The sequence below is a fragment of the Rhopalosiphum maidis genome, chromosome 2 (assembly GCF_003676215.2).
Source record: "Rhopalosiphum maidis isolate BTI-1 chromosome 2, ASM367621v3, whole genome shotgun sequence".
Taxonomy (NCBI): Eukaryota; Metazoa; Arthropoda; class Insecta; order Hemiptera; family Aphididae; genus Rhopalosiphum; species Rhopalosiphum maidis.
In genome coordinates this window covers 65,281,536-65,308,123 of record NC_040878.1, presented here as the reverse complement: position 1 = coordinate 65,308,123, position 26,588 = coordinate 65,281,536, and the positions used below count along the sequence as shown (strand labels likewise).

The 26,588-nt window shown below is 30.5% G+C and overlaps 1 protein-coding gene across 2 annotated transcripts in view; it reads right to left on the bottom strand.

The window, feature by feature from the left end:
- Positions 1-25,221, bottom strand: part of LOC113550895 (hormone receptor 4) — a 76,666-nt gene extending 51,445 nt beyond the window's left edge. Inside the window, exons 1-2 of one of the 2 annotated variants that reach the window (XM_026952841.1) lie at positions 24,787-25,221; positions 23,662-24,015 (exon numbers count right to left, since the gene is read on the bottom strand). The gene's annotated coding sequence lies outside the window, so the exon portion shown is untranslated. Of the gene's footprint in view, positions 1-23,661; positions 24,016-24,786 lie in introns of those variants that run through there. The other variant, XM_026952842.1, reaches the window with a different exon arrangement.
- Between the last annotated feature and the right edge of the window lie 1,367 nt (positions 25,222-26,588).

Below are 26,588 nucleotides of genomic sequence, written 5' to 3'. Positions count from 1 at the left end.
AATATTTTTTATAATAATATGTGTATAATATCGTTTATTATACTATTATGATCTAGCTGGAAAACATGATATCTTCAATTTTTAATTAATAAAAATATCTTATAACAAATAATACGTATGAGTCCACTTTTAAAAATTAATCAATTATAACCATAAACAAAGTAATCAGGTAGATATGAATTATTATTTATTTAAAATATGTGTAATATTATAATATAGTTTAAATAATTTATCAAATAAATTTAAATGTATAAATCATATTTAATTATAATTCCATGTACAAAAGTTATCGTATTTAGTAAAAATAATATTTAGTTACACTTAAACGAATTACGAATACATCAATAAACCTACAGCTAACTGCTAGTACATTTAAGTATGTATCCGGATATTAAATCCCTAAATAGTAAATAATACTATTGAATAACTTTAATTATTTTGTATTTTATTTTTTTTCCTAGGGTTCTATTATTTAAATTACCCAGTGACCTTTATAAAAAATTTTAACAGTTGTCTATATTTTAGATGCTAATGTATACTTAACACGATTATTGAGTCGCTAGTCTAGTAATAGCAGTATAGGAAATTATAATAAACTAATGAAAACTTCAAGCAACAAATAAACCACAAAAGAACGTGTTATATAATCCTATAATGCTGTAACTGATGATCACTCTAAATTTAGAGATATTCAGAATATAGCAACAAATAATTTGTACTACATCGTAATATTATAAACTATACGAATATACGATATATTAAATAGGAAATCATATATTCTAAAAATTAAATCGCGAACAGAAATTCATACATTTATAACTTTTGGTTAATATTTGAGCGCATCTGTGTAAACGCAAACACTATATCTACACTAATAAAATACTTGGACACGTGCCGGAAATGGTCATATGAAACCATACAAAATTTGTGTGTAATTCAAAAACGATAATTAATTCATATGGGCCCGACAACACATTTCATACGTTTAAGTATTTTGAAATCCACCGCTCACTACATTATATTCTATCCGTCAATAAGTACTGCATAGTAGTTAAACCAGTGGTAATTTCTGATCGTGTATCCCGTGTATATTTATTATAATATTATTAAACATTATTAATAATAATAATTTATTATCATATACAGTGTACTGAATTTATGAGATTGACCGAATGGACGTAGGAAATGAATTGAAAAGAACGTACGTTCCCGGCACGCAATAGCGACTGCAGTCTGCAATATACAATACCCACAATAGTATATTATAATAATTAAATATTAAAATATATTGAGTTATACGACGTATACGTCCTCGCGGGCCACGACGACCGACGCCGTCACCGGTACCAACATCGGCATCACGAGCAAGCACATGCGCCTATTGCACATGCGTGTGAATGGTACACGGTCGGAAAGTTTCAAAAGTGAGAGGGGAAGGGGGGTTAACTCTGCCGTTACAAGTTTACAACACACATACGTATAATACACATTTAACATATAGAGGGTGATTTTCCGAACACGGTCGTACATATTATATATTATACAGTGGGGTATAATGGTTGGGGTTTCGATTGGTCGACCATAAAACGGCTATGTAGTTGTGAGGTATAGACATTACACGTGCATATTATTATTGATAAACTATAGACTTTGTTGAGTTTATGCGGTGCGGGGGGTGCGATAATATGTTGACACGACCCTCGTGTACTCAACGCATGCGTAACGCAATATTGTACTTACCATTCGTTTTAGTTAAAAATTATGGGAATGACGATTAAAAAACATGCTAAAAAGTTTAGATATTTCCAAAGACTTTTGACTTAAACGACGTACTTTCGATTTGCAGTGACGTAACCAAGATTTACAAATTAAATAGTGAAGGGAAAGAATTTCTGAAACTACTCATCGTAATGTCTTACTTTGAGCTATTTGAGCACTGCAACTGCAGTGTATAGTGTAACCATCATAAGTGATGAGCGTTATTAAACTATTTCGAAAATTTAGTCATGCATAATTTTTGAGAAATTCCTTTATCAAATCAGTGACTGCTGAAAGTCACAATACTTTTTTATACTTTTATACATAAACGTGGCCAATTGAAAAAAAATTGGGGCTGTACAAAAATATATATAATTTATTAAATTTACTATAATTATATGGTAATTATATTGATAATTTTTCAAAATGTATCGATTTATTTTACACGGTATTTTAATACATTAAGTACTTATCGTTTTTATTTAACAGAATTAATATATTTTATAAAATTAAAAATTATAAATTAGTCACATACTATATGTAATATTTAACGTAATAATCGACTTTTTGGACAAAAATAATAACAACATAATAAACCGAAGTTATGAACTTACCACGGTAACGGTATCGAAACTACGATGACGACGACGAAGACGAAAACAAAATTCAGAGGGTGTCGTACAACATTGGTCGCACATAAAATATATAATAGCACTGCGGTGGTGGCGATCATAACTATTCTGGTACTCTTCCGGTACCACCGGAAAAAGAACGATGAGAAATCGGCATCGCGATAATTGTTATAAATCGTATCAATTATTATTATATATAATTTCTACTCTGTACGATAATTGCACGTGTCACTGCTGTCACTATTGATGTTGTGAAAATTTGGACCACTTCGCGACTACACAATATTTTTTTTATCACATTACATTACGCGCGTATATAATATAATATAATGCCCATCGCTGTACCGATATTATAATAGGTACATTACACTGGGATACTGTACATGCGGAATACGCGACGCGACGCTCTATTACATTAATAATAGCACTGTGCGTCCGTAATGCCGGCGGTAACGCACACGTTATATTTTCAAGTTCAGTAACCCGGGCCGCGCCGAGCACAACCCTTTCACGGCCAGACGCACTACCGCAGAGGCCACCGCCCTTCGCAGACGGTCGGGTCGAAGTTCGCGCTCGTGGAGCTTCGATTTCGCGCGCACACTTGAACCACCGTCGCCGCCACCAGCCACTACCACCATCACCACCATCACCACCACCACCCCTCGTCCAATACGCCGACGCTCAGGCCCGCCACCACCCATCGGCGAGCGTCTCATCCCTCTCGGCACCCACCACCCACCAAGCCGCACGTCGGTTTAGCAGCCACCGACGTCGCCGCCGTCGGTCCCGGACCTATCGCAAATCTGCCACTCGATTCGAGCCGTAACCATGACGACGACCGCCGCCGCCGCTGCCTAAGTTTACCAATACAGTTATACGTATACCACACATACGCATTAAAATATCACGTACCTGGTAGAGCGCCTCCGCCCTGTTGTCTAAAATGTTCGGCTCCGCTTCCGCCAACACCACTACCTACCGCCACTACACATCACTACCGCCAAACGGACGCACGCAAAAGTGAAAGCGGAAACGAAAGGTGGTTGAACCGTCGAATAATAAATACATAAATATACACAAGCGCAACATACACGCCATAAATATATACACATATAATATATTTTTCCGTGTGTACAGAGAGACTGTCGTCTTCAATATATTGTACAATATAACCTATTATGAATATAATAATATTGTACGATATTAATATATTATACGTGATAGCATATCAAATAACCGACGAGAGTTCATGATGAATTTGAATACCAAATATGTATATTGCCACTCCAGAAAACGACGAGCATACACCTATCAGGCTCATGATTCACGGTTAAAGGGATAAAGGAATAGATCTCCTCCTATCCCCGCAGTCTATTTTCAGGACAATATGAAAAGAAATATTCCTCAATGATGTCGATGGAAAATCCTTTACGTCATCTTTATTTAATCTATTTAATTATAATTCGTCGATGTGAGGCCAGAGAATAATTTAGTCTTGTAAATTATACTTAAATGCCGTTATTATAACCCCTATTAATATTACTGTATCACTGATTTCAAATGATGTTTATAACTATAAAAAAAAAACTTGTGAATATATAAATGGGTGCATTTTGAAACAAATCAAATCGAATATAACAGTAAAAGTAGTTATTATTAATAATAATTATAATATGGAATAATAATTTGATTTTACGGTTTGAAACTATCTAAAATAATCTAGATTAAATTAAATGAGTCATGAGTATGTTTATAAAATTACATTATGTTACTGGTATACCCAGTACTTACTTTACAAATCAAATAAAGATTCAGTTTAAGGTTAAAATCCAATGAAAGTAAAAATTAGTTTTTCCAGAATCAATTATATGTAATAAAATAAAAAATAAAAGTGATCATATAATTTCAAGACTACGCTTATTATATTATAACATAATAAGTTATAAATATTTTAATTTTAGACACGTTTTATATTAATGCACGTAGATACTAGCAACTTGGCATGCTCACAGAGTAAAGTTGGTTTTCTATGTACAATGTCGTACCTAATTGTCCTAATTTAATAAAAATTTTGAAATTCGCTAATGACTACCGCTATCCGCGATGATAATAATACATTTAATAAAAACACTAATACAATCTCGATCCGGAATCAACACATGTTATGTGGTTTGGTAAATCGTTGTAATATCACAGAAAGTAAGTAAGCAATACTCCACATAATTATGCTTTTATTATAGCTTACAACTTACTAACTTATTACATTAAAATAATTTACAACGGATTTGAAACACTTTGGCGTCGATAATATAATAAAACTCAGGGTAATCTATACATCTGTAAGATTAGCTACCAATCGTTATCGAATATCAATGTATTATATTAATATTAATATGTCACTGAAGCTGTTTATTTTCATGGGGATAAATTAACTTAACGAAGAAAATGTAAATTTAAATAAAAATATAAAACTACTTTTCAGTTACTTTCTCATTTAGCAAATCGAAATGATGTAAATAAGGGAATAATGATAAAAGTTTTGGTCGATGTCACAATTGGTGAAATTGAATAATCAACTTAATACCTTTTACAGAGCAAGGTATGACAACTTTACACATAAATTTGAATTATGTGATCCACATTGAGAATTAAATCTAAATAAAATTAACTTTTAAGTACTGAACATTTCCCGTGTGTCCAAAAAAACGACATTCTCTACACCGACATATATTTATATAGTATATACTAATTAATAATTATAATAAAAATAAAAATATTTCTTGAAGATCCTCTCAAATGGGAAAATTCTTCAATATGTGATTTATGCTCTCCTTTTTTTCTTTTTCTTTACCACATTTGCTTATTGTTTTTACTTGAACAAATCGTTTAATAAAAAAAAATTCAACTCCCAAATAATTTTGAATAATAATTATAATATGATATGTAATAAATTAATTGGTAAGTAATAACAATAACCAATAACTATATATTATAATGGTAAATACTGCAGAATACAGATACTTTTGTGAAAATATTGTTTGATTGATACTTCCATAGAAGATATACTTATAGATTGGCTTATGAATAAACTCTAAATAGATCATCATATATTAGCAAATATATACTTATTCTTCTTATTATACTCTTTTCTAAATTTGTTAATTTGTTATACTGTTTATGGTCGTCTGTCAAGAGATGTTAAATCTATTGTTATGTGCTCACAATGCTCATAATACTTGCTATTAGCTATTAGGTAGATACATTTGAACTAATTTAATTTTTATTTTATCTAATTCAATTTAATTTTTTTTTTTAATGTTAATAGCTTTAGTGCGTTACATTTATTTGTTTGAATTTTTTGATTTTCAACAACACAATGGCAATAATAATCAATAATTGAATAAAGGTAAATCTTATTCTATTTTTCTGTTTTCGCTGTATTATACTCGCATAACATCAGTGCCGTAGACTACATCTGTTTAGTGTTTACATACATTTTTTAATATTTATAATAAAATATTGATTATTTGAATAGGACGTACCTGCAGTATTATTTTATTGCGCATTACGTTTACCTATCTAACACATTTACATCATATTTATTTACAAAATATTACATACTTTATAATATCATACATCAAAAGTCATATCAGCATCAGTCACGTCGTTAACTACAGAATTCTGATATTCACTTTATGAGATGTTTTTATTATATTTTTTGTATAATGAATATATATGTATATAATTAGAACTTACGCATACCGTATCGTACAACACACCAGCCAACTTTTCATCCTCGTCCACCGTTTAAACACTCAATTTAGATATAAGTATAAGTACAGAATTAAACTAATCGTTGACTAGACGAAAAAACTATACGGTAAATTAATATTTAACCTACTTTACTGGAGTAAAACATATACACGCGTAAATATTAAATATAATATGCTAATGTGCTATACTATAAATATATAACATACATACACTATACATACATGTTATTTTTATTCAAAAACGAACCGTCATTAAACTGAGCTAAATATTAATAAATAATACTAATATAATGTTGACCGTTTATATTTACAAACGAAAAACACCGGACTTGGCAATTTAAAAATTAAACCTATCGGAAACATAAAAAATATAAGCCCTAACAAACATGGACTATAAAATAAAACACTGTAATATAATTGTAAAATGTTTAAAAGTACATTAAACACGATGCAGTATCATAATTACTATAAATTAAATGAATTGCGTTGGTTAAAATTTAAAAAAAAAACGTAGCTACACGATATTTTTTATTCAATCATAAAAACGGTCATGTTTAGTGCATCGTTATTTCGTTAACGATTTCTTAAATGATTCTAATGGTCATAAAAATGAACAATTAGTCCAATTGATTGTCAATAAATTTTCAAAATATTAGCATTCAAACATAGCTAATAAAACTCAATAAAATATACGGTTAAAAAGGAGTTTAAACAGTTATATGTTTATCTTGCACTCATGATCTATATTAAGTATTAACTCAAGCTAATAAAATGTTAAATTGTAAAATATATCTGGTGTGGTTGTTATTCATAAACTAAACCTAAATTATATTAGAGTATACTTTGTATAATATTATGAAAAATCGTGTAACATAATATCAAGCATTAAAATAGAGTTTGGTGATTATAAGTTCGTAAGTATTAGATTTCATTAGCGAAAAAATGTTCAGTAGAAATGTTGAAGCCTTGTGAATGAAAATAATAGAACCGAAAATATTAAATATAATCGGTTGTAGTTTGTAGGTGCGGTAAGTATATTAGGTAAGTACTTGGAAACGTAAGTTAATAAAACCATATGGGTTTCAGGAATTTTTCCAATCACGTATAGTCTTATATGCTTACCTATAATAAATTCATAAATTTCGCCATACGATAAAATAGTTTCGATTAAATTAAGTTATAAGATAAATGATAATAAAAATAAAATCAGGTATATTATGTATAATAAATATCAACTTAGAGATTTATCTGCTAATGAACACTTTTACTTCAATATCAATAAAGTATTTAATTAATCGTATGTTTTTAGTAATAATAATGGAAATTATTTTAGATATTAATTATGAATTATAATTTTTTTTAATAATAGGTATGCATTTCCACTTATATATTTATATATATTTGTAATTTTATTATCAAAATAAAACCAAATAAGGTTTTATTAAATTATAAAAATATGAAAAAAAATCTTCAATTTTTCTGTTCATAAAATAATATAATATTATTCCCTATAAAATGTGCATACATTTGTTATCAATAATCAACATACCTATAGTTTTTAAATATATTCATAAAAATGTTATAAGTATTTCCATTGATATAAAACTTATAAGTAGATATTGTATTATTTTATGTATAATTTTACCAAAAGTTAAAATAATACGATATTATCAAGATGTAATGTACTATACGTACAAACATATATGTGTTAAATTATATTGATACATTTTGTAAGCTTAAGCAATCATATAGACCACATAATATAATATATATAAATAACATTTACAACTATTAAATATTGTTTTCTTATTAATTTATGGATATAATAAATTAAAATTTAAAGATTGTATTAATTATAATTACATTATAATGTAACAACTAACAATACAACACGAATACTTGATTTAAGCTTTAAATTGTTATAAACATTAATCATTGTCGCACAACACTTTAATTTCATCTTTATAATAGTGGAATGTCCGCAATACTTTTTCATAATTTTATTGTTTCAAAAACATGTTTGACTTTATACATAAACACTACTAAACATTATAAAAAAAAATATAATACTATAATAATTAGTACATGAACTAAACATAAAATGTCAAAGTAACGTCTTTAATATACATTTAACACTGTGAGAATATTAAGAAATTCAAGTGAATACTGGATATTGAACTAATATATAATCATTTATCAGGTAAATTTTATAGTTAAATTTAACTGAAATGAAATATTTTAAATTGAATAATATATTATAATATTTTCTTCACGAGTTAGAGGTTGACAATGTTGACGTACATATATTATAGAACATGCGTATATGCGATTAAGTAAGAAACTACATAATTTTTATTAACCTAACCTATAGCGAAATAATAGTTTTTAGTAGCCTCAAGAATGATTTCTTTAATTTATTTTTCGTTTCATTATTGTCTTATAACTAAGCTTAACTGTATAGTTCTTAGAAAACTAAATAATGATGCTTTTCCCTTGATCTTGAGAAAAGAAATAGGCGGTAATCTAATCTATTTACTACATATAATTATGTTCTCATATAACAATAGAATAATATTATCACAAAACATAAATGTCTAATGTCTATATCTTCTCGTACAAAATCACAATGACATGTTTTTTTATAAATTACCTACGGTTTATTATCAGTTGTTTTGCTACACTTTTAATATTCAAAAAAACGTGTCTAGTAGATGACATTGGATCACGGTTTCGGTACACATTAAATATTAATGTATTCAAGAACCACGATTGCAGGTATTTAATCAAAATTTATTCAATCAAAAACGGAAAAAATGTTCAAAATTAATTCACTAAAAATTTTTTTGTTATACAATTTTGGTTTTTGTTTTTTTAATCATGACAAGCCAATGAAGGGATCAAAGGAGCTAATCTATACTTGTTCCTATAATAGTTTCGCAATTCTAGTATATGAATTCATGTCAGGTATAAATGTACAATACGTATAGAAAAAATTCCTAAAATAAATCTGCAAAACGTTTTTATTTATTTACCATGTTTCATGACTGAGCCGGAGAGACATACGTATTACGATGGGTAATGCATATATTGACCAGGCCGGCCCTGCAGTCCACGTGATGTGTATACTACGCTGTTATATTTTCCTCTATAATTTATTATAACACAGGGGATATGACTGTAACGTGCAACATAGTAGGTATAATATTTTGCATATAAAATACACGATTATGATACATATTTATAACGTTGTGCTCAGACCCGGATTAATACAATCGTAAGCCCTAGGAAAAGCCATAGCTGGAGCAAGGTCCAAGAGTCCGGACCTCTCAAAATTTTTTTAAAAATGGAAATATTTTATAGTGATGAATAAAGTTAATTGACTATAAATTTTCAGTATTTATATTTAAAAAAAATGTTGAACCCCCCCCCATCCAAAATTTTTCTCAGTTGCAGCCATGGCTCTAGGCACAGTGTTTATAATTCCTATGCACTTATACAGCACTGCGATATCCAGTATTTTAATTAACCTTCTGCTTAGGAGAAGAAGTGTTGAATTTCGATGTTAATCCTTTAAAAACAAAAAAAAATCAAATCTAAACTTTTTTATGATAATAATTTTAATAAATCTTAAAAACAATTAATTTTACTCAGTCTACAAATATGTAGAAAATTAAATTGTTAAAACCATAAAAAAAAACTTATTTTACGGCAATTTGAATATTTCTTTATCCCTTGTATTTAAGTATTAAACAAGATAATTGTAACAAAAAAAATAGTCACCACACATTTTATATTTGTAGGCCCCAAAAATGTTCGTAGGCCCTAGGCACAGTGCCTATAGTGCCTATGTGCTAATACGGCCCTGGTTGTGCTGCAGCAACCTTTACGGATTTAGGTACCTAAGTACCTATTTTATAAATGGTCTATGAACACTTAACGTGTATACTGTATAATGTATATAGTATATACAGTAAGTACAGGTACATCACGATAATTCGGGCCTCTCCCCCGTCTTCGCTATATAAATCTAAAATCTATAATTACGCGTGAACTGCAGGATATTATACATAAAAGTAAAGGGATAAAATATTTATTGAGAGCATACATTTATAACTTTATAGTCTGCAATTTTTAATACTTTTCAATAGTTGGAATGTCATGATGATAATTGTCTATGTCATATCTTTACTTACTATTTTTAATTCATAGGTATTATGGGGTAAGTTTTTAGCCATAAAAACAAAGCATAAAAAAGCAAGACGTGCTGTAGTACCCCTGCACCCCAGCCAGTCAGCGACAGCCTATATATCTACATACTTTGCAGTGTGAACGAAATTTTTCGCGAAAGCTATCCACTGCGCAGCTGTCGCGATTCGTGTGTACAGTGTGCATATAATATATACACTGTGCGTGATATAAATAATAATATTGTGTACAGGGCTGCTGTAGATGGTTTTCGTAAAATCGTACACAATGCGATCCTCGCGGCCAATCTTGTAATACGCGAAATCTACAGCACGGGATGGCCCTACAGTATTTGGCTTCAAGAATACAATATATTCAATAATCATTATACATTTATACTTAAAGGCGTATATTATTATGTTCTGTATACAAAATACGGCATGGCCGCCGACGCGATGGGGTCGATGCTCTTGTAGCTTACCCCCGCACCTGCCATCCCTTGAACGTCGCCCGAGAGCTACTAGTGGCGCGACGTTATTGATTAATCCGCCGGCTCTTCCGGACGAACCCGCGGGGCCGCCATTAGACGTACAGTTCCAGCGATGACGTCACGGCGCGGCACGTACCCGTTGTCGTAGGTCAGTAACCCTTAAATCCTTACACATAGACAGACATCGTCTCGCTAGCGCGTGTTGTACCATCGCATAATAACAGTATAATAACATGAAAGGGTTGTAAAAAATACTTTGAAAAAGTATTCGTGTAATTATATAAGATATTATTGAAAAAACTCTTTAAAATTATACTTAAATATTTAGTTATCAAATGTATTTAAATCAATTTTTAAATACTCTAAAAAAAATTGGTTATCCATAATTAATACTAATTTTATTTATATACCTAAATGGTTATTATTTATTACATTAATTCACAAAAAAGTCATTAACATTATAATATTCTAAAAATTATCTATGAATGGACACTTTAATAAATTTAATAAAATAATGAATGTTTATAAGACACAAGTATAAAAAATAAAAGATACATTAGTATTCAGTGCCAATTAAATATATTTAAACACTACTCAAATACAAGAAAGGAATAAGCATTTTAATAAAGTATTCAATACGTTACACCTCTGTATAAACTAGTAGCATAAACATAGTACAATATTAAATATTATTATCAAACTACAATCTTTATCGTAACTAGATTCCATGCGCTGGACGAGAGCTTTGAAGGCACATAATATTCCTTAAATAACTGTTAAAAGATGTTTCATAAAGCAAAACATTTTGGCAAACTATGGCGATTGCGATTCATCGATAATAATTACGTCACAATGAAATCGTTCTTAAAACTAAAATATACTCCTTAAACTCTACATTTTTTTTAAATTTCTATATTTTTATCTGATCCCACATAATTGCACCACTGTATCATGTTATGTCATTAATAATAATAATAATATTGTAATTATTGCTTATAAAAAAATTTAAATCATTAATCAAAAAATTATACAGGTACCGCTAAGAACACTAAAATTAAAAATAAATGAATACCTAAATTCAAAACGGACTAAATTAAGGATAGAACATTTGATTGGTATTACTCAAGATTCTTGAGTAACTTGAAAGAAATTAATTTTAGAGCAATGGATCTCAATGGGCTATAAAAAACTGGAACAATAAAAAAAAAAAAATTTTAATGCTACATTGATACATATTTTGATTTTAAATTTTGAACGCGGTGACAATATTGCGATAACGTTTAACTATGATGAAAAGATGCAAGAAGAACATTTTGTAGTATTATGTATTTACATTCATACAATTACAAAGATTTAAATTTGGATACAAGATTTTTGTCGAAGACTTCTAGTCAAAATATTTCAAGTCGGTCTACGATTTCGAATAAAAAAGAACCCTATGACCTGTACAATTACTAAGTGGGCAAGTGGGCTCATGTAACCTGATAATCCTTACACTAAATACAGCATTCTGCAATAAGAAAATAATAATAATTATTATTATTATAACTTAAAAGAATAGATTATAGATGTATATTGTTTATTATTAATTATTTTTTTATAAGGCTTATAATATTTATGTTGTTAATACAATTTTTAAATAACACTAAGCGCCATCTATTGGTTAGGTTAGGCCTGTCCAATGGCATATGCTATTCACCGTAAAAAGAAAGAGCATTGATGTGTAACTTGTTTTCCCGCCAATTATATTGACTGCGCACAGCGCACGCAAATATTGCGGAATAATAACACAAAAAAGTTACTACCGTGTTTGTACAACGCATACGCAATAGATTAATTAACACTTAATTTGTTAAAATGTGTGCGACTATAATACAACGAAAACAAAAGTAATCATGAGCATGAACCTATCTGAACGATAAATATAATATAATTACTGACATTTACTATTGACAAAACATAATATTAACGGTACAAATGTTACAATATCGTAAACGATTTAAAAATTGAACATATTAATATTATTTTAACTCAATTTCGATGTTAAATCAATAAAATCGTTTTATTATAAATTATAAATTAATTTCTATAATTTTTAAAGAACAATGATAACTAACGATTTACTTACTTTTATTAGTTACTGATATATCTATTACTTATATGGGAACCTAATCATACTTTTATATAAAATATAAAATAAAGTCCTGATAACATCAATGCGCTCTGTCGGTCAACGATTACCAACGAACAAGAACTAGAAAATGTGTGTTTATCATTAAAATATTGTTATTGATTCCTAATAATAAATATAATCAATACTAACTACTAAGTGATATTGTTTTATTTATTAATATGTACCAATCACATGATATAAATTGTAAAATGACGTTAGTCTATATGACTATAATGTGAATTTCTAATTTGAATAATATGGAAATTATAAAACAAATCTAACAGGAAACTTACAGTACAGTATAGAACAAAGTTATTCCAAAAGTCAAACCATAGATATATTTTAAAGTTTTTAGATTATTAAAATAATGCACTATCATCATAAATCATTAAATCGTACTAATCACAATGATCGATTAATAACTAAATTAAATGTACTTATTATTATCAACGCATTCAAATATTCAACACAACGTCACAACATACTAAATTAATTAGGTATTCTAATGAATGATATTAATATCAAATTTATCTAAGTATTTAAAAACATTAGAATATTATAAATTTAATAATGTAAAATATATCATCGTAAATTTGTATTAAAATTCGTTGGGTTAATTTTTTTTTTAATTATATTGACATTTATAGACATTTAAATTTAATTTTAAAAACTAGTTATCTTGTTATAATTTAAATATATTATTCGTAGCTACTTGAAACTTTTAATGAGCATAAAATTATTATATGTTATACACATAATGACATTTTCCAATGTATTATTTTTGAAAAAAATTATTCAACCTACTATCGTAGTAATAGTAAAATTAATTAATTTAATCCCAGTATAAATATAAAATATTTGTATAAGCTAATAGACTGTCTTTATTCAGAACCGTTTTCCATACCCAATGATTTAACACATAAACATTATTTTTTCTTTTTTTATCCAACTTTTAATGAAAAACATCTTATTAAGAATTAAGATATAACAAATATAAAATATACAATATACAAATAATTATATCATATGCCGGTACTTATACGGAAGTACATGATCAAGTGTTCAAATATTTACTAAATATATATATATTGCAGTACATTATAACAATACAGGTGTATTAAATATTTAAATTCATGATTATTTGTTAAATACTCAAATTGCAAATACCGAAATTTGCACGTAAACGGTTAAATAATTTCATATTTTTTTTTAGTATATAATATTATAATACGGTTATTAAACCTACCTAATTCGTCTGATCTAAAATATTTTATAGAATAATGAAATCCTAATTTCTTTCAGATATATCATAAAAGGTTAGTTGAGTTGACTACCTAGAGTTAACATGTTGGTTTTTCTTATTATCGTCAAACGAACATAAATTACCTATAAAAAGAGTATAATGTAGGCGTGGACAGGATATTAAAATTGGTTGTTGGGTAATCGTCGCGCTTCACTCACCTCGATTGTATTATTACTTAAAATTTAAAGCAACATTATAATCGAAAATAATTTTATTTAACACACAATTCTTTTTAAACTTTTTAGATAAAATAATTGTATATAAACAATTAAAAAGTTCATAAAATTCTTTAAAAAGTATTTATTTATTTCAAAAGAGAAAACAGTTAAACTATATTATATACATTTATATGCATTAACTATTCTCTATTCACTCATCTTTAAATCCAAAATAAAAATCACTAAAGAATCGCTAACTTGTAAAAATGTCAATACATTTACAAATATTACAAAAATCATATTTTGTTTAAAAAATGTCTAATTTTACTAATTACTTTCTTTAATATATATATATATATGTATATATGTTTTATTATTATTTATAGAGCCAATAGAGGTACGCGTAAATTAATAATTTATTATAAGTTAAAAATGTTCCTATACTTATATCGATTTAATTTATCCTTTAAGGTTTTTAAAATGATGACTCAAATGAAATACAATTTTACACGTATACATTTATTTATGTAGATATCAAATTCTGTGCTGTACTATTAGTGTCATACTGCAGCACACAATCTTAGGTTCAAGTTTAATTCCAAAACAATTTTTTATTTAGGCAAAAACTTATTTTAATAATTTGAATATGTTTACAAATATTACAAGTCTCCAACATTTCTACATAATATTATAATACATTATTACCTATTATTGTCTTATATTACGTTATGCCATCATTACATTACATTTTACATGATAGCATTTTAATTAATAACAAATAATAAAATTATTTAAAGAATAATTTATTCATACCCATATAATAATTAATATGTGCGCAAATTTGCATAATATAAAAAAACATACACAATACATAACAACACATCTATTATACAACAAATTTATTAAAAGTTATTTTTAACAAAGTCGTTAAAAAAAATACTATTTCCCCATCATTATTTTTATTCGTTTTTCAAGTTTTGTTATGAGGTATAGTATAACAGTAACTATTTATTAACTTTTTTTGAGTTTATTAAATAAATCGATTACAATTTAATTATTCAATTGAGAATATGCAAGAAACCTGCAGCAGCACGTAATAATTAATCTTTTTCCTGGTGTTAACCGGGAATTAGGATACATCCTTATTAACCATGCAGATATACATTTATTAGTTTATAACCTACACGGCTACACAATTGATACGAGAATAATATTATGAAATTGACTTTAAAAATAATAAGTTATTTTTTTATATAATATTTATACTAGGTCAGCAGAGTTCTAGGCCGCCATTAACGCATGTATCCCCCTTGTTCCACTAAAGGTATTTAATTAGTATTCACTAATTTTAATATCACGTCCCTGCAGGCTCCGGGTCACAGATATGGCTATACTAATTATATATATATATATTTGTTATTGCCTTATTGACATAAAGCGATAAAACTACTCTGACAATAAAGTACATAAATATTGACGATAGGTCGTTATTTTACGATGCAATTTCTAACAACGATCAGTCGAAAATAGTGTTAGTCATAACACTCATAACTTATAATATATACCTACGTATATAATATGTAATACAGACGACAATTTTTTTTATTATTATGAATTGTCATCTATAGTTCGGTACATTAATAAATAAAGGAAATACAAAATTATAGTAATTATTACCGTCATTTAAGAATAATAATTATTTTTTTTTATTTGTGTTTGGTTTCTAGGAATAATAAGAACAGTTATAAACTTATAAATGTTAGTACAATATTAGATCTTAATTCTTAAATCAAATCGAAGTTTTGAAAATTTATTCGAAATAAACTATTATAGAAACGCTTAATCATGTTATCTAACGTTTTTAAACGAAGCTCAATCATACATAAATTAATTGGTAAATTAGTGGTAAATTGTATTTGGTTTGATGGGTCATTTCAGCGATTGGGCTATGTATACGTTGTACAATGTATATACGAGAACGTTTAAAAAAAAACTATGTAGCAGCAAACAACTTGATTTATTTGTGAAACTACTATACAGCAGATTCAAAGATTTATTTTCTTTATTGAAATTTGAAACAATAATCGACAAATTGACGACAATGACCAACGATTGGGAGACACTCATACTATAACTTATAAGTAATAACTATATATAATAATTTATCGGCTACTGACGCAAGCATATAGTAATACATATAATAGTACCCATAAAAATATACTTTTTAATAGGGTATAATACAACCTCTTATAGTATTATTTTTAATTCGATTTATATATAACTATAATATTATAGTGTATCGCGGAATATCGTGGCGTATTCCAGAGTTTTGAGATTTTGGCCTGTGGATAGTAGCATACAATAAAAATATGTAACTGCATCTAGAATACAAGACGCCAGCCGGGGAGCAATAAACTTTGAATACCATTCGCGTACTAACGATTATACTGCGCCCGTGTTTATTCGATATAAGCTGTGTGCAGCGACGATGACCTTTCAGCGAGATATTATGTATAATATTCGGATCCATCATCCTGAATCAAAAACTTTTACTAAAAATGAACTATTTTTAAAAAGTATTTATTTTAATCTTATTAATTATTATTAATTATAATTTGTAATATGAAACCAAAAACTTTCATAATACACCACGCCGTCACGTCAGCCAAATCAAAGTTTGTAATTTTGTAGAAAAATTGAGTTGGCAGTGCCATTAAAGAAGGTGCAGGCATTCTTCAAATAGCCACTTATTCTATTTTAAAAAAATTAATTATTTTGTCGGATTCTATAATAGATTTTTTTTGAAAATATTTACTTATCCGATAAACAACAAAAATAATATTAATAATATTCCGCATATTATCGTTTTATCCCATATTAGGTAGGCATTTCCGACTTTATCCAAATGTTTCGCCTACCTAAACTATACACGGCCTCCGCGAATGGCGTGTTTTGTTAATCGCGGAATCCCTGCAAAGGTGACTATGGACGGAATCTTACGCATAAATAATTTAAAATACAATAACGATAACGAAGAAAAAATTAAATATTGTTTTTCTCGGGGGTACCACTTCGCGTTTTGGGAAGTGCTGCTGTGGCGGCGGCGGTGGCTGATGTTGTGTTGGTGAATAATATAAAGTCGATGCGGAAGTGGTGGGCCGCGTGTGCGGGGGTGACCGTTGGACCTGTGCAGAGAGTTCGTTGAACCGGGAATGAGCGCGCGCGCGCGCAAAACGCTCAAGCCGCTGGCAGCGTTCATGCGCACGCACGCACAAGTTCCCGTCACTTTGATAGCACGCACCCACGCACACACGCACACGCAAGCGAACAAGGGATCCCGTGCGAACGCGGCGTCAACGGACGTCGTGTCGACTAGCCGACGATGGCGGCGGCGGCAGCTTTCAAAAAGTTGCGGTCGCCGTCGTCATCGTTTTCGGAAAAACAAAAATTAACATCAACCGCGGCGAACCGGCCCCGTTACGTAGTGAGCGAGTTCGATCGATCACGTGCGCCGTCGTCAATCAACGGGTTTCGTTATTTTTATCGTTATTTGCGCGCGTATTTATAATATTATTATTATTATTTCGTGCGTACGCATGTGTGTGTGTGGGACAGAGAACGATCGGTAGACGGGCGAGCGAGCGTGCGAGCGACAGAGAGACGACGGCGCAAAGCGAGCGAGAAGGCGGAACGGGTTCATTGGCCGTCCTTTGCATCATCTGTGGCCGTCAGTAAAGAGCATGAGGTCATGAACCTCCCGCCGCTGCCGATCGTCTATACCTGCGATGGGTGACGCGCGCGCGCTCTCCTCGCTCGTATTATCACGGTTATTCCCTCTTGACGCGTTTCGTGCGTCCGTATAAATATAACGATTACAACAATATTACAAAAACCGTTTCTCCGCTCATTGTTATCGTAGGTATATTATTACTACCTATATGTGTAGTGTTATAATATCGTGTTTACTTTACACGTTTTTACGTTTATAATTTTTCCGATACAACGGGCACCGGCGTGCGTGTAATAACCATATAAAAATATTGTTGTATGTATATACATTATACATAAATACGACTTATATATATATACGATAACTGATGTACGATTTATAAATATATATATATATATATATATATACGCGCGCTCTTGCCGGTTCTAGGAAGAAAAGGTCGTTCACCCCGTGTTGTTATAACGTTGACTTCGCGAATCGCGAGTGTACCACCACACACACCACTGCGGCGCTCGTCGTCCGGCGTGGTTGGGTAGGGGTGATCAGAGAGATTAACTAAACGGGAAACCGCTCTTGTTTTTTGCGTTCTTATTTCTGTAACGGATTGCGACGGTTTTTGTACAATTATACTGCACGTGCCAAGGGTTGGGTAGAAGGGAATCCGGACCCGGAGTTCACCCCCCTTAGATATATAGGCTACAATCCCACAATAAAGTCTCCTTGCCGCCACCACGCGCACATATCTCTCTATGCGACCGTTATACGTCAACCACCGAAATCCGTTGATATTAATTATTGATCAAACGTTATTAGTTTATTACTTATTATATTATATTACACGTCTATCTGTACGATTATTAGTACTTATAGCAGTTATGTTTCATCAAACGTGTATAGTCTTTCCGTGGGACGTTCGATATCATTATAAATTCACTAGTCACGAATGGTATTGGTATATATATATAAATATTACATTATAATAGTGGTTAGTGCATATACATTATATCGATGATAAATCGATTTATCGAAATGATTTCGTCCATATTATCTATTAATTATGTATAATAACACATTTACGCATGCAATACAATAATATACTGTCGATATTCTCTGTTGACCCCGTGTATAGCCGAATTTCACCTATAACCCTATCCCGTGTTTGGATCGCGATAACACAGTGTGGGGAAACGAGAAAAAAAGCAAACAAAGTCGTCACGACGAATTGGACTTGACATTGGAGTGCACAGCGATTAACACGTCTCTTGTCACGAATTACATACATATAATATTATAATATATGATATATACGCATATAATATTATTATGAACAATATTCCTGACGAACACGAATGCACCGTGCGGACAGCATTATAGCGGTTCTCGAAAAGTCTTATCTCTATCGACCTGCACTCAAGTGTTGTTGCGAACGTTACATCTTACAACGAGCATATACCCCCCCCCCCCGAAGCCCAACCACTGCGTTGCCACAAACGGCGTCTGGTTGCCCCTCCTACGGCGCCAAAAAGATAATGACATTTCACGTCGAGATAATAAACGCATGTTTAATGAACAATATTCATCAATAATAAAAATATAATATAATATTATACCGGTTAATCGTCGGTCGGACGACTGAACGCATACGTATATAATATTATGATTCATGTGCTATATTATGGTGTACATGATGAATATATATATATATATGTATAATATAAACCTATAATATATTGAATGACGTGTTTCAAGAATAGTCACCACATTGTTATTGTTCAATGACCGTCAACCGTAATCAATTACCTGCACTGCAGCACTCCAAAGCATTCATTTTGGAAATGAACTTAAAGTTACAATTTTTTATTTTATAATTCAAATAATTTTATGTAATGATTGAAGGTATTATTGATTTCTCTAACCAAAAAAAGAAAAAAGAAAGTAAAACCTAGTAAAACACTGCTTGCGGAAGTATAACTTCGTTCGATGGAAACAAAGGAAACTGTATAATTTTATTTTTATAATCGTTACCTTTACTTCTGACTGTTGAGTTCTAAGAATAAACATTAATGCACATCCACTGACCACTGACAATTTTAAAGGATTATTTTTTTGATAATTTTAAATAATATGACAATTTTAATTTTCAATATTCCTTCGTATGATCAAAAAGGTTCATATTCTTTTAGTTTATTTAACTATAATAAATAATAATGTATAATACCGCGTGCATAGTCATAATAGATGATCCGTTATATATTTTATGCAATAACTGCAGTTATAAAGTATACTTAATACACAGAACTAATATAGTTTTAAAGAGATACCTATAAGATAATCAGTGCAGAGATTCATAAAATGTTTTAATTATTTATATTAAATTTTTAAACACATGTACTGTACCTAAACGATTGTAAAATGTATAAGAAAAATGCTTTATTTTTAAAACGTTATTGAACAATACAGCGTACCTATGTATAAGTATTTTAAGAAGTTTGAATCACAACCACTTTATATATAATACAGCATAAAATCATTACAAGGTTTCAAACTTTCTGAATATCTTGTGTTATTATAATCTATAGAGAGATATTTTATGTAAATTTCATCTGAAACGATTAAAATATGTTCTGTTGAAAACGACACACATTCGATAAAGAATGAAAATAGTTTATTATAATAACATTCGCTGGTACATTTATAAGCGCATATAGTGGTGTACATAAATATATATATAGATAGTGGCCTATGAACTTGATGATAAGACCTCAACCTTCAATCGTTGCAGTGGAAAAAATCCGATATACATAAATGAAATATTTTTTTAACATCGTTACATGTATGTACCTGCAGCTATGCTGTGAAGAGTCAACATACCTACATAATAATAATAAAAATAATATCAATAAATTTAATAACAAACTGCAAGAAAAAAACCTATAGAAAATATACGCTAAATTCGTGTAGTGACGTAATGACTGTACAACAATAATACAATATCGTGGTCTTCGAACAAACTGAAATGAGTTGACAAGAAAAGGGTATCGAATATATAGTATAATAAAATAGGGGAGAAAACGCCGAACCCGAAAAGATGACGAACAAAAAGATCCGTCGCCACCATCGAGTTTACACGTGTGGTTGTCGGACACCCGTCGACAACCTATCCGCCACCGCTAGCTCGAACGCAGCCCGAGCGGTCGTTGCTCTCGTTCGGCATCTGAATGTAGGTCAGTAATGAGGCAACGACCCCAGACGACCCCGCAACGCCGCCCTCAGTTATTATTATTATTTGTATACCCAGAATATCAAAACGAATAACTGATTTCCTCTGTTTCTCGTCGCGATATTTCCTAATCTGGAGCTAGATCATCTAAGTACATTATACTATTCTTACTATCGACCATCGTGAGTTCGAGTAATTTAAAAATGAAAATTTTGCGGCAATTTTTAACCGATAAATGTCGAAAAATACACACACTTCATGATAACGACGAAAATGTGTAATACATAATAACTGCACATGTATTGTTATTCCGTCGACCAAACAAAATTAAATACGTGCGGTTTTTTTTTGTTTTTTATAAGAAAGTAAAGAAGCCGTGACGCCGAACAAGGCCAAGGCCAGTTAAACCGGTTCTTTTACGTTCGGTTATTTATATATTTTTTTATTATTATTATTATTTGTTTCGTCTTCCAACCACACGTTCGTTGTCATCGACTTTCCTCCTACGGTGTATATAATAATAACATAATAATAGATACACTATTATTTTTGTTTAAAATTATAATACTGTTATACTCGAATTATTTGTTTAACATACATTTTATCCCTTATTTACGTCGTCAAACAGAACATACGAATAAAGTAATATACGAACTGTAGTTCCTTGCAAACACGACGTCGTCGCACGTCTCTCTCTCGCTCTGGTTGCCAATTAACGCGCCTCTGCGCACCCAACACACATACACTCGAGTCGGTCGTTGAACTCGACGCGCTCGCGGGAGAGCTCGAATCGCGTATAAATATAGACCAGAACTTTCGACCGTTCAACTTTCCTCGCACACGCGCCAATTTAAGTTATACAATAAAATTTGTTATGTACTTTACGTTAAATCGTTTGTGTTTGTACTCGAAAACCAAAATCTAGTGGGTTATTGCCGGCAGCCGTAGACAATTACTACGATGATATCTCATTAATAATAATTAATTAACATGCAATGACCGATAACGTGATATATACAACACAAAATCACCACGACGACGATAACTATGTGCTCGTAACATTCGGGACGAATGTAGTTTACTGCAGAGTACTTAAGTTACCTAGCTAGGGATGGGGAAGTCATAGTTTAGAACGTAACTACGCAAGTAATTTTTTAAAAAATTTACCCAAATTGTAAATAAGAATTGTGCTCGAAAGCAATGGCTTAATGGTAAATAACGGATTTGTCTATATATATATATAATACAAATGAAAATATATTTTATATAAATTAAATATAATAAAACTTAAATATATTAAGTTATAATATTACACATTTACACCATTGTTATTATTTGAAATACGAATAAATAAAAATAAAAAAATAATTCATCAAAAAGTTCCCGCTTCCAAAAAGTTTAAAATAAATAACAATTTAACAATATTTTAATAAGTGGTAAGGTGATAAAAACAATAGACAATAATCAGTTGAATATGTACTTACATCTATCAAAGTTACCTACATTCAAACAATATTGATGTTGTTTTATATATTATTATTTTTAGCAATTTTAAATTATATATTTTTAATAAATAATGTATCATGTTTAATATTAAACCATAAGTTCCGTATAAATTAAAACAATATGTTATGTACGAACATTCAACAATCTTATTTATACACATAATGTATTTCAGTATAATTATTCATAAGCATAACATGTTTTAGAAGAATAAGTATTTGAAATACTTTACACAAAATTAATCATTTTAAATAATTAAAGTCTAGAAATGTACATATAGCAGCATTTAATATTTAAGAAATTATTAAACACCGATAAAAATATTTAAATATTTTTATCGAGAAAATACTATGATTATTTTTAGTTATCATTAATAATGAATATTAAGTCATTTTGTATAACATGGCATGTTATTATATATTAATTTTGTATTTTATTAACTGACTGTTAAATTGTTTACAAAATACATGATTTTCATGATCATTTCATATTTGTTTATAACATTTATCTTGAAATCAGTTATTCTGAATAAGATATGTAACTATTATAACTTGTAATTAGATACTTAAAATTAGAGTATCTTATAACTTATATCAAGTTACATTATGTACTGTAACTTGTCCAAGTGCCCAATCCTGGTTCGCAATGCCACTGACAACCGTGATACGATTATGGCACACGAATAAAAATTAAAACTTAACAATAAATTGTACGGTGAAAAGTAAAGAAAACTTACATTTTAACGACATACGCCGGCATTCTGCAGCTGTGTTGAGATGCACGCGGACGGATAATTAATATTATTATTATTATTATTATTATTAATGACGTATCGGTAAAGTTTACGTGCCGCTAAACGTCTGGCGGCCACTAGCGGTTTGCCCGAAATAATGTCGCCCACAGCACTCACGAGCGCCGTCACGCCCGATCATCGTGTTTATCGCCGGCGAAAATGCGCGGCCGGCGACGACGACACCTCGCGAAACGCGTACACATCGAATGATTAGTCCGCACACGAAACGACGTAGCGCACATCCAACATATATATATTATTGAATACGCGTGACAATTAATATTAATATTTTTTCACCTAAAATATAAAAAAAAAATACCGAATCACGTGTCTTTCGTATATACCTATATATATGTATATCTAAATATATACATATACATACACAGGTGTAAGTATGTGTGTGTGTGTATATATATATACTTTATAAATTATAATAATATATAAAATGCATTTCACGAATATCTCATCCGATCTATCCCCACGGGTCGTACAAGGTACAACGCGTTTCACAAGCTGCTGGTACGAACTTGGGTGCCAGTGCAGCTGGTCTTCGGAGAACTCGGGGAATGTTTTCTTTTTCGCATACCGTTCTCGAAATGTTATACTTACGCGTGTTTTTGTCCTAGTAATTTTGATATGATGTGCGCGGGGACGATAAATAACGAAGTCACGTCGTACCTATACCGCAATGGATATATAAAAACAATTTCGTAACGCATCAGCTATATATTACTAAAATGCGGACGGAGATGGGTGAATATTAGAATATTATTATAATCGCGAGATATTTGTATGCCCCTCCCCTAAGGATAGATCAGATGAAATAAACCTTTTTGGGCTTTCCGTCAGTCCTGTCGCAGTGGACAAGGAAATGGCGCACCCATGTACGGTCAGCGTGTCGCTATTTAACTGACGATAGAGGCATATGTGTATAGTCCACCACACAAGACACGTGACGCACTAAAAAAGTAACAAAAAAAAACCACGTAATAGCAAATATATATATAATATATCGTATGCCGATATATATATATATTATATATATATATGTGTGCGTGTAGAGTTTACCAAACTGTGTTCGATTTTATATCAGTTCCCGGATATTATAAGCGATAGTATATTATACCGACGCACTTCACGACAAAAAACAATATTATAATGAGAACGAAATACCGGGGCCGATTAATATCACCGCACCGAAAAAAACAAACCACACGAGAAGTGAACAACAAACGGAAAACAAAACTAAATTTCGATCACGGTGTTCACAATATTATATTAATTAAAAACACGCGAAAACACGACGACTCGACGACGGCCTATAATATTATATACTTGTACTTGTGTTTTATGTTTTCCGAAAACCCGCGGAAACGAAAGAACGCGTGTGACTCGGCGAACGCAACGGCGGCGTTGGCGGGCTTTCGGGGGCTGCGGAGAAACACGATCGCGAGCTAGTGCCGGCGCAAACTTGGGAGCCGGGCGGCGGCGGTCCGAGCGTGTGCTGCGAATGTATACGAACTGCGGCGGCAGTGGCAGCGGCGGCGTTGGTTGTTGGACGGCGGGGTGCGCGCGCACGGCGGGGCAACATGTGCCAACAGTTATCGCCGGTCATCGACCTCAGCCGTGGCCGCCGCCGCCGCGCGCGCATTTACGTTTATGGTGTTTTATATATTTATATATGTATATACATTTTTGTGACTTATATACTTAAATTAGTTTATTACGTACGAGAGTGTATGGATCTTTGGTGTTATCGTTTTCGTGTGTGATACTACGGAAAAAAATTAATAATTTATAATAATCGATAAGGGGATGAAATTTTATATTTTTTTGGATTTAACGGTGATAAGATTTTGAGTTTGTAGTAGTACTGGGCAGTAAAGCAGTATTTCCGGGTGTGAGGGGGTATGAAGTATCATCCGGGACTCCAAATATTTATACGTATAAACCATCTTAACTTTTTTTAGTTAATTCATTAAATTATATATTATTTTAACAACACATTTGAAACAGCTAGTGAAAGGACGTAACTAATTAGTAATTACAGAAAATATTTTTCTCTATTCGAAGCTAAATGCACTATAAATATCTGATAAAGAGTTCTATCCCAAGATTCTATATTATAAGATATAGGTATTACCCACTGTGCAATATTTTATTGATTTATTTATTTATATGTATGTAATACTTCACTGCAACACGTAATAATAATTAATAAATTTACAAAACAAAAAAAAAACGAGGAAGTTGTTTGCTAACTCGCTATATAGTATGTGTCTACGATCCAGTGTACCTACCTCATAATTGAGTAGGTCACTGTCATTCACTGATTCACTGTAATAAATGTGTTAAATTTGAAACCATTGATAAATTATTGTATAAAAAAACGATTATAATTTTTATTTTCTAGAGATATTTTATTATATTATATTCAAAATATAATTAATATAATTTATTTTTATTTTATTTAAACGTAGTTTGATTGAAATGTTTTGCCAAACAAAAATCGCATATATTATATTTCATACATTACAACAATTTATAAATCATACTGATGTAACCAGGGGCGTGCCTGAGGAGGGGGTGTCAACCCTCTCCCACCCCCAAAAAATAAAAATAATTATTAATAAAAGTTGTACATAATATAATATATATACGGAACTTGATTAGGCTAAGTTTACATGTATGTGGTGTCTTTGCATCATTATCGTGAAACACGCGCATTGTTTCGTGTCATGTGAGCAATATATAGAAAATATAGTAAAAATATTGAACCCCCAAATTTTTGATCAAAATATTATAATATGTATTATTCAAAAACTCCTACAACTGCACTAATCAGTAATAGTAATCCAACTCGACATCAT